The following is an 11,253-nucleotide window of genomic DNA, read 5'->3' on the forward strand; positions in this document are numbered from 1 at the left end:
CTGGAACTCACTCTGTAGACCAGGCTGGCCTCGAACTCAGAAATCCACCTGCCTCTGCCTCCCGAGTGCTGGGATTAAAGGCGTGCACCACCATGCCCGGTCCCATTCAGTTTTCTAAAGATGGCTAGCGAAAATGCACCTCAAAGACCACCACATCTTCTTCAGCCTGAAGGAGGCCTCAGGTAGAACATGTCTGCAACAAATATGCCCTGAATAGATGACAAATGGGATAATTAAACTGAATACAAAAATCTGACCTTCTGGTCCTGGGCTCTGGCATTCTCAAACATATGACTTTCTATTTATTCTCCATTGTCTTTTCGGGTACGCATGGCATTTATTATTAAAGCATTACAAGACCGATAGGGTCCCAGTGTATTCATGGAAAGGAAGTGGTTGAACACCAGACAGCAAAAGTAAGTGAATTCCCCCTGGAAAGACATCCAAGGAACACAAAACAAAACTCCAGCAGTGGCTCTATTTACATCTCTGTTGGCCTGGCTCAAAGAGAAGAAAAGTCACAAGGCAGTCGGTAAAAGCTAAAATCACCCACTCTGCCAAATCTGGCTGCAATTTGTAGAAATGAACACATGCACAGAAACGGAGGGCACCGTTGGGTCAGACACCATCACAGTTGCCAGTGGGTTTGGCATGCCTGCCTGTCTTGGCAGGTCCAAGTGAGCAAGGCCGGGTGGTGAGATTGACTTCCAAAGCAGGCACTTCAAGAAGAGAATCCAAGATCCTGCCAGCTGACCTCTGCGCTCATGAGGCTGCGCTGGCGATGAAGGGTGAGACCAGCCATGTTCCTTGTTGTGGCTGGCTACAAGGTCTCCTGTTTATTCCTGATCAAGGAAAGCCTGTGTGAATGTCATCATCTTGCCTAAAGGATCCTGGGCCATAGCCAGTCAAGGAGAGTGTTGCAAAGGCAGACAAGAACCCTCGGCTTCTCTTATCGGCCAGTCTCTGTGAGGAATTTGTAAGGGAAATGCCGTTGGAGCACAAGACTTTGTTTATGTTACTTCATTTGGTTAATTAGCTAGTCATACTATTTGTACTATAGTGCCTAGAAGAACGCTCAAAACAGTTGCTGTGTAAGGGAGATGATGGCCATTTTACAAGTTGACTGGGGAAAAGCCCACATTGGCTATGCAAGATGATGGTTGTACACCAGCATGCACACCAGCATGCTGGATGCAGCTAGTGACAAGTCCAGAACCAGCCTCTGCTGCTAACAAGCTCCCAGGCTTATAACCTTTAATGAACTCTACACTCCTCTGGGGTGGTAGGGAGGGGGTCTCTCAACAGGCAGAAGACCGGATCCATTCTGCTATCTTCCTTAGGAACGCTGCATTTTTAGTGAGCTTTCTTATGTGATTCGTGGATTTACTATTTGATACAATAAATTGTTGTTTTTCCATAAAACACTTTAAATAAACATGTTGGGATCTCTCTCTCTCTCTCTCTCTCTCTCTCTCTCTCTCTCTCTCCTCTCTCTCTCTGATTTTTTTAAAGATTTATTTATTTATTATATGTAAGTACACTGTAGCTATCTTCAGACACTCCAGAAGAGGAAGTCAGATTTTGTTAAGGATGGTTGTGAGCCACCATGTGGTTGCTGGGATTTGAACGCTGCACCTTTGGAAGAGCAGTTGGGTGCTCTTACCCGCTGAGCCATCTCACCAGCCCATCTCTCTCTGATTTTTAATAAATTACTTTTTCCATGAAACTATATTATTAATTTTACTCAACTGATTCTACTTTTCAAAGGTCTAGAAGATGAATATATGATCATTATTTTGTGATTTTTTTTTGTTTGTTTTTTGAGACAGGGTTTCTCTGTGTAGCCCTGGCTGACCTGGAACTCACTCTGTAGACCAGGCTGGCCTTGAACTCAGAAATCTGCCTGCCTCTGCCTCTGCCTCCCAAGTGCTGGGATTTTGTGATTTTTTTTTCTGGCATGGCTATTTAACTATATGACTTCTGTTTATTTTTCTAGAAAAACAAAACAAACCCCCCCCCAAAAAACAAGCTATTCCAAAGCCAAGACTCCGTGGGTGAACACTGGCAAACCATGTAAGCTGGCCTACTGCTCAGGTCCAGCTTCCAACTGGAAACACTAAAGTCCTGATTTTGAACATAAGCAGATCGTGAACGCAGAACAAACCTTCAAAGCTATTGTGTACATCTTCCATCCACACAGAAAGCCCACGGACCATTTGATTATACTTGTGCCAGAGCAAAATGGAAAATAACTGTACATACAAATTCAAATTTACCTTAGCAAAAAACCAAAACGAAACAAATTATGAATAGTTCCATGTGTGCATGCGTGTGAGTGCACACATGTATGTAGTGGAGTCCACAGAGACCATGAGGAAGTATCATGCCCTCTGACCTGTAGTCCTAGGAATTTGTGAGCCACCTGATACCAGAAGTAGAATCCCAACTCTGATCCTTTGAAAGAGAAGTAAGTTTTTCTATCTTCTGAGCCATCTTTCCAGACCACAGCTAAAACTTTCATTCACAAGATGAGTCGAACTGAAAACAAAAGATGCTCATTAACTGTATTAACAGAGGTGTGGCCGGACGTCAAGGGACAAACAAGAGACGACGTGGACGGGTTGCTGACAGGTGTGGAGCAGAGGCAGCCCTGATGTTGCAGCCACTGGTGAGCACAAGAGGCAGGTGGCTGTCTTTTGAGGTCATGAGCTACAGTCACTGGGCTGTCCTGGGCAGGGTAGAGAAGGCTATAGTCTGGATCAATGAGAAGAAACCAGCCTGTTTCATAAGATGGTTAGGAAACTACTAACGGTGGGATTTAAATATTTTTTTTCCTCTCACTACCTTCTGTCATAGTCAAAAGATGTTGAACAGAACCCATTTTCCCTTCCTCGGTCACTTCGGAGCCTCATTAGCCTCATTTCCAGGTATTAAGTGGTCCAGTTTCATCGGAAGCAAGACGTCCATTTCTTATGCGTTTCAAACATTCTCCCTAACTCAGCGTTCCTTGCTCCCAGACGCTGCATGAGGCAGAGGCCTTCCCCACGGGCAGCTTCTGGTTGAGCGCCACCCTCTGACCCACAGCTGGCTTTGCAGGGTGCAGGGGGCTGATTTGGAAGCTCAGGTTAAGGTCTTTTGGTATAGCTGGACCTTGTTTCTATTCCTTCCTTGGCTACTGACTAGCTTCTGTGAGTTTCGAGGCCAAGGGCCGCCGTTCCTGGTGCAGTTGATTTATCTTCTCCGCCTTCACGGTTCTTCTGAGCTCTGTCCTTTGAGATCCACGGCCTCCTTTTAGCAACAGGTGGTAATCTGAGCAGAGTCTCTCCACCCTAGCCTTGGCCTGGGGAAACCCTGTACCTACCCCCTCCCCCAGTCTCAGACAGAAGGGAGCAGGTCCTTCTGCCTTTCTGTGAGCTTCCGTGGGCAAGTGAGCAGAAGGGCCAGCCCACCGTCTACCTCATCAACTGGGAGAGTCACCATGTTCCTTATCAACTGGGGGGAAAAAAAAATCCCTTTTCTGCCCTACAGAAGTTCCCTTTAAATTTCAGGCTTCCTCGAACAGGCTGCTGAAGGTCACACTAGCTGACTGGCATGGGCCATCTTTAGAAACATAGAGCGTGAAACATGTAAGGTTTTGGCTTTGGGAGTTCCCAGAGCCAGGAGTGAAGAGAAGGAAGATTTTAGTGCAGCAAAATGAAACCAAAATTAATTCTCGATGAGCAGAACATAAGAGTTTTAAAAACAAGAACCTGAGACAGGGCTTTTGGCTTTAACTGGGCTCAGGAAGGCATAGCTCTTGACTCTGTCTTTCCTTACAGTTTAATATTTTTTGCATCATTTTTTGGTATTCACTTTATTTTTCAAATATTGAATTAAACACTTTTTGTTGTTGTTAATTCTTGAAGTCCTGTCTACCATAGAGGGCACGAAGTCCATGTGCTTACATATAGCAATAGAAAAAAGTATTTAAGCACACAGGATTTTCTTTTCAATGGAAGGGATGTGCATTCTTGTTTTTCATCCAGATGGCTGAGAATGGATGTGTTAACTAACGACCTGGTAATCTTTGCTATTCTGTAAAACTAGGTCTCGGCTGAATTCCCATTATTCTGAGTGTCATTTCTCAGTCAATATAACCCATTTGTATGAAAGCAAGCCTGTGTACTTTGCAAAAGAGTTTGCAGTTATGCTTACTATTACAAACCACTCCTCCATAGAACCTTATTCTGAGCCTCTCTTCTCAATCAATAGAACCCCGTTCTTGTGGAAGAGGTCACAGGTGTGTTGTAAAAGACTTGTACCTCCCGAGGGAGTTTCAATGTAGTCATGCCTTAAGTTTTGTTATGATAGCTGTCACAAGGAAACTTTTCCCCAACATTTTACTGTGTTGAAATATGTAAAAATAAACTGCCTGGGGTCAGACTCAGAAGTTTGTGTCAGCCTTGCTAACTAATTTGTGCTGAGCTGGGTTTCTTGCCTCTCAAGTTCATTTCTCTGCTGGTCGTGGCATTTGTGGGGATCCCAGCAGTCCAGACCTCTGTTATTACACCTTGTTAAAAGGAGGCAAAGGTAGGCAGATCTCTGTGAATTTGAAGCCAGCCAGAGCTATATGAGTTCCAGGACAGCCAGAACTATATAGTGAGACCCTGTATCAATCAATCAATCAATCAATCAAACAAACAAACAAACAAACAAACAAACACAATGAAGGTTTCTTCCTCCTTTAAGCTGACTTGACTTTTTTGAGGGGCCCCTGTGTCTTGTGCAGACCCTGAGAAATGCACACAGAATGAGTGACTTCTCCTTTACTTTCACTTGGAGGGAGTCGGCCTGAGTGAGTAGAGACACAGAGGCATTGGAAGGAGGGACGGGGTGCACGAGAAAATGTCACTCCTGTCGGCTCAAACGTTCTTTATGGAGAAAGATACAAGTTCAGAATGCAGACAGTAAAAATCAGAATCCATCAGTGAGAATCTGGATACCATCTCAATGATTTTATTTTCTTAATGAAAGTAAAATAAAAACATCGCAAGGATTTTTTAAAGACTAGAAGATATGAGAAGGCACCATTCTGAATGTTTGCATGATTCTCCTTGTGGAGTCTGAGTCAGATTCTAGGCATCTTCAGGGCTTGGCTCTGTCCACTTAAGGAGTAGTGGGCAGGAGAACAATAGAGATGGTTGCTTAGGCACCGTGAGCTCGTGAAAGAAGGCACACTGTGCTTGTAACAAAGGGGTTGATAGCACTGGGTACACTAGGGATGACAATGGACAAACAGCATGAAGGGGCCTCATAGTCTTCTCCTGGAACACTTGGGGCTAGGAGTGCCAGATGGGAGTTGATGACACAGAATTAATGACAGGCCAAGGAACTGTCTTGTGTAATCCACAAACCTGCAAGCTCCCATCATATCACTTGGAGACAGTGTGGTGGAAAGACAGCCTAATGACATACTGGTACACCCATAGAACAGTGGATCACTCATCAAGAGAAGCTTCTGTCAGTAGGTAGCAATCGACTCCCTCCCTGTAACGCTAAGGGAGCGATTTGGAAGTGGATCTGGGACTATTCTTAGGGCCATAGGTGATGGATGACTCCAAGGAAAAAGTGTTTTCCAGACACAACAGGACCTGATGCACACTCTAAGTCCCAGAGACTGTGGCGGCACACATGAGACCTGCACAGGTTCAAACCAGTTAAAGTGTCAGCATAGAGAAGAGGAAGTGAACCGAGAAGCTATCTGCAGTGGAGTGACAGTGGGGACATCCCAGGGCAGGCTGTATGCTCAGCTGTGGCTGGCCAGCACAAAGCAGACTTCATGTTTTTGTTTTGTTTGCATGGCTCCTGTTTGTTTGTTTGCTTTGCTTTGTTTTTAATGGAGAGAAAGAAGATGAGGTGGGGTAGGTAGAGAGAGGGATCTGGGAAGAGTTGAGAGCAGGTAAGAACGTGAACAAAATATTTTGTACAAAAAGTTTTGGAAATAACTTTAAAAACTGAAAAAAAAAGCCAAACTTAAAACTTTATGGTATTTTAATGCTAACGTGCTTTTTGAAACGTTTGAAATGTCAAATGTTTCTTTGTTACTTTGATCCGGTTACTTTGTTACAGGCTCATCTGGAATGTTTTTACCTGTACGTTGTTATTGTGCACGGTTTACCCTTGTATTATTCAAATGCTGATTTCTCTATCCTAGTACCTAGGGTCAATCTGGACACTGCATTGTAATGCAATGCTTAGGTTAAGAATATCCAGTCTCAAGTTGGTGTAAACAATGCTCACCACTTATTCTCTGCCTTGTCAATAAAAGCTGGAAAAGCCAATGACTAGGTGATAGAGAAAATAGGGTGGGACTTCCATCTGCCAGGGTAGGGAGGAGTGAAAGAGGAAGAGAGGGCCCACCAGAAAAACATCAAGGCAGCACACACCCATTCACACAGTGACAGCATTACGAACACTGAACTAGAGTTTCAGAAAAGAGCACATGACGTTGAGAGGTGGAGAGCTGTAGTAGGGTGACAGGAGAGGGATTGGGGTGTGTATGCGTATTGGATTCTCAAATAATAAGAAGAAAATAACAAGGTGGATAGTCCCTAAGGGAAAAAATATAATATATAATTAATAATTATATAAGTATTACATGATAATAATGATAATCATCATCATAATAAAAGACAGGACCTGATGTAGCTCATTTGACCTAATATTTCTACGTATCTGAGGATGGACTTAAATTTCCAGTCCCTCTGATTCCTCCTCCAAAGTGATTGGATTATGGGCATGTGCCACTACAACCAACTTCCACTTGTTCTTGATTCTAATTTTGACAGCAAATATAATTTCCTCCTCATTATTAGATAAATTCAAAGCAAATAGAATCAGCAAATGCTTGTGATATAGGAAGAAAATGATCTTCAAGTTAATTAATTATAAATATTATAGCATTTAGTGATAGCTGAATGTGGTAGCAACATAAATATATTCAAGCATATTATAGGCATTAAAGATTAGAATAAAAACATTTGATGAATTCGAGCAACCTAAACAGCAGACTATACCAATTGCATTTTTAATGGGAAAATCATATGATTTCTTTAGACTTGAACCCTAATTTCAGAAAATGATTATAAAACAAAATTTAGTAATGTTGGGATCCCTCTCTTGCTATGATCACACCTACTCTATTTTCAAAAGGTAGTTTGACTGTGACTTTTCACTACAATGTAATCTCTGTAACTAATTAATCTCATTTATACTTCAATCTCATTTATATATAAGACATTTCAAAGTTTGCATGGAAGACAAATAAAAATTAAAGCTAGCTTCCACACATGAGAGGGAACATATGACCCTTGTCTTTCTGGGTCTGGATTACCTCACTCAACCGATGACTTCCAGATCCATCCATTTAACTTCGGATTTCATTTTTCTCAACAGCTGAATAATATCCCATTGCTTAAATGTTATAGTTTGATCAGTTGTTCATCCATCGACAGACACGTCGGCTGCTTGGTTTTATGTATCAACAATGAAATGGGTGAGCTGTTTCATTGTGGTAGGATACAGAGTCCCGTGGGAGTACGCCCAAGAGTGGAATATCTGGAGCATATGGTAAACCTATTTCTAGGTTTCTGAGAAACCTCCACAGTAGTTTCCACCATCCTCACCAGTTTGCATTCCTGAAAACAGTGAATAAGGGTCTCCCTTCCCCCACATTTATACCAGCAGATTTCTTCATTTTATTATTTATCTCAGCCACTTTAAGAGGGGTACGATGAAATTTTAAATTAGCTCTAATTTGCTTTTCTTTGATGGCTAAGGACACTAAACATCTTTAAAAACATTGCTTGGCCATTTGCATTTCTTCTTTGGGGATATCCTGGTTAGTTCCACACTCTAATTTTTAATTGGGTCACTTTCTTTTTTGGCACTTAGTGCTTGGCATATTCCAGACACTAGTCTTGTGTCAGATTTACAGCGAGTAAAGATTTTTCCGGTTGTATAGGCTGCCTCTTCACTCATGTGATGGCATCCTTTGAGGTTCCATTGGTCAAGTGTTGGGCTTAATACCTGTTCTGTCAGGGTTCTACTCAGAAAGTCCTTTTCTGAACCCAGATATTAAAATATACTCTCTACTTTCTAACAGATTAAGGTATCTAGCCTTATGTTTAGATCCTTAATCGACCTGGGGTTGAATTTTGTACTAGGTGAGGATCTCGTTCTTCTACACACAGCCCCCACCTTAATCAGCACCATTTGTTGAAGATTCCATCTTTTCTCTGATGCATAATTTTTGGTGTCTTTGTGAACAATGAGGTGGCAATAGGTGTGTGGACTCATACCTGGTTCCTCGAGTCTGTTCCTTTGATCACTGTGTCTGTTTTTATGCAAGTACAACGTTGTCTGAATTACTGAAGCCCGGTAGTATTCCTTCACACCGGGGATCAGGGATGATGATAACCTCTGGCAACGGTTTAATGGTTCTGGCTGTCCTGGGTCTTTTGTACTTTCATATGACTTTTGAGATTTTTTTTTTCAATTTTTGTGAAGAGTTACATTTAAATTGTGATAGAACATTCACTGAATCTGTAGATTGCTTTTGGTAGGAGGGACACTTTCAAAACAAGCCTACAAATCCATGAGCATTCAGGATCCCACAGCTGTGTATATATAGTTAGCACTAAATTGACTCAGAATTGTGTGTGTATGTATGCATGTATGTATAAGATATATATAGCTTATATTTCCCCATATAAGAACTGTCTTATGCCTCTTTTCAAGTATAAACTTAAATTTATTTTCAAGCTGCTACATTAAAACAAAAGATAGAGGCTGGGGGAAATGAGGGCCTGGGTTTAAGTTCTGAACACCTACATAAAAACTGGTGGGGTGGCAAGCACCTCTAACTCCAGTATTGAGTTGGGGCAAAGGCAGGGGGATACCTGGAGCACATTGATCAGCCAGCTCTGCCAAATCTGTCAACTTCAGGTTCAGGGAGAAAATCTGAACCGAACAGTAAAGTGGAAGATAGATGACCTCTGACCTCTGATCGCCATGTACACACACATGCAAGCGCACCTTCATACAATCATGTACACAACCACATGAGCTGGTGCCTACACTTTCCCCACACACAATTGTACATATGTATTTAGTGTCTTGTGGTACTGTAACACACACATATATATGTATTTAGTGTCTTGTGGTACTGTAACACACACATATATGTTGTATTTCCAAGGTTTTAATCAAGCTAAACATATTTCCCAAACATTAATTGCTTCTTACATTGAAAACATGTAAATCCTTTTTGTAGCTCTTTGAAATGCAGAGGACCTTGCTGTTGTCTATATTCACCCTCTGTATATACAAACCAGGCCATATCTTCTTGCTTGAGTCTGTTTGTAAGTAATACCCACTCATCAACATTCCTATGTCTGTCCTGGATCCCCTACTCTCCCCAGCCTCGGTAACAACTTCACGAGATAGACTTTTTACATTCATCTTATGGGTGAGATCATGTGATGCCTATCTTCCTGTACTGTGCTTGTAATGACACAACACTCCCCAGTTCTGTCCACACTGTTGCAAATGACAGAACTTCATTCTACTTTTAATTTATAAAAAATTTTAATCCCCATACTGCTTTTTTTAAAACGAGGGACTGATTTACATTTCTACCAGCGGTGTACAAGGGTTTCCATTCTCTACCTTCTTGGCAGTGTTTGTTAATGCCGGTGTTTATTGATTTCCTTGTGTGTGTTGGTGGGGGTTGTGGGTAAACATTTGCCTATTTCGAGACAGTAGAGACCATGCCTTTCCGTCTGGTAGCTGCATACAGCTGCGTACTATAAAGCTCTTTACCATCAGAACCTTCCTACTCACAGTGGTGACTTAACGAAGTAACAAGCAAAGAAGTAAACCTGGATATGGGGTGGGTCAAGTTGTTTACAAAAACGTTTATAGACACACACTAAAGGATAAATATAGCTCGAAAGACAAGTGGTGGTTAGGGGGTTGTCTACATGTGCCAGCACCCCGGTTATAACAGGCAACTCCTGCTCTTCTAGCTTAAAAGGAAAGCTAGAGATGTAACCTAGAAGTCTCTATCTCCCATATCGGTCGCTAACAGATGTACCCACAAGGAACATAAAGTATTACAACTATTATAACAAATAAAGAAAAAACAACCGGCTTGTCCCTCTAGGAGCCACCCAGAGTCCACTTATATCATAGACAGAAATTATTCCTTCTTTGTACTGTCATTTCTTTGGATAGATAAGTGCCGCAAACTGTGAGCCTGTGCTATTTTTCATTCCCAAAGTGCATTCTTCAGCTTTCTCCTTGAGGCAGCTGTAGTTTGTAAGTCCCGAGAACTTGACAGTCATATGATTTTTCTTAGGAAATCCCCAGGCATTCCCAGGCTGGCTGCCAAGCAACTGACTCCTGGGGATTCACATCTTAAATCTTCACTGTGTCCAGAAGAGACTTGGAGGCTCGGGTTATTGAATACAAATTCCTTGGATAATCTGTGTTCTACCGAAGATAGATCCGGTTCCCTTCTGACCCCAGGAGTGGCATTTGTGTGTCTTCTTCATTTAGCACTCTGATCCCATCTTGAAAACAGAGAAAAACAGCACAAGAGATGGGGAAAGCAGAAACGAAAGAGAGACCATTTCTTGGAAGACAACAAGAAATATCAACATCTTCTCTAGAGCAATGCCACATGTGAGGCACAGGAAGAGGGTAAAATATTAAAAAGCACAGGAAATACTTCTGGCAATTAAAACTATCTCAAATGAAACAAAGAGCTTAGTAGGAAGCTGAAAGACAAGGTTAAGAGAGTTTTCCAGGTCCTTCTACGGCCCAACACATTCCAACAGCAAGACCAATTGATGAAACAGAAGCAACTAAGGAATCTAGAGAATGAATACAGATAGTTTAAGGTCCAAACATCAGAAACTCAGGTAAGAAAACAAATGACACAAATCAGCGAGGAAACACTTCCAGGAAAAGGAGTTTCTGAATTTAAAAAGCCCACATGATCTAAAAGGTATAGCCAAGCCTAGGCACGGGAAAATCCATGAATGTGAATGTCTAAGAGAAGAACCGAGGACAGGAATCACAATGGCCTTAAATGTCTCATCAGCAACAGTAGAAGCTAAGAATTCCAAGTCTTCGTCCTCAGCGGAGAATGCGCTACCTGGCTCAATTATCAGTCAATTCTGAGAGTGGAGTAACACTGCTTCCTCATGA

The 11,253-nt window shown here is 42.0% G+C and overlaps 1 protein-coding gene across 2 annotated transcripts in view; it reads right to left on the minus strand.

Annotated features, from left to right (window-relative positions):
* Synpo2 (synaptopodin 2) overlaps positions 1–11,253 on the minus strand; it is a 145,851-nt gene that overhangs the window by 47,200 nt on the left and 87,398 nt on the right. The gene's annotated exons all lie outside the window — the stretch shown is intronic.

The sequence above is a fragment of the Mus pahari genome, chromosome 4 (assembly GCF_900095145.1).
Source record: "Mus pahari chromosome 4, PAHARI_EIJ_v1.1, whole genome shotgun sequence".
Classification (NCBI taxonomy): domain Eukaryota; kingdom Metazoa; phylum Chordata; class Mammalia; order Rodentia; family Muridae; genus Mus; species Mus pahari.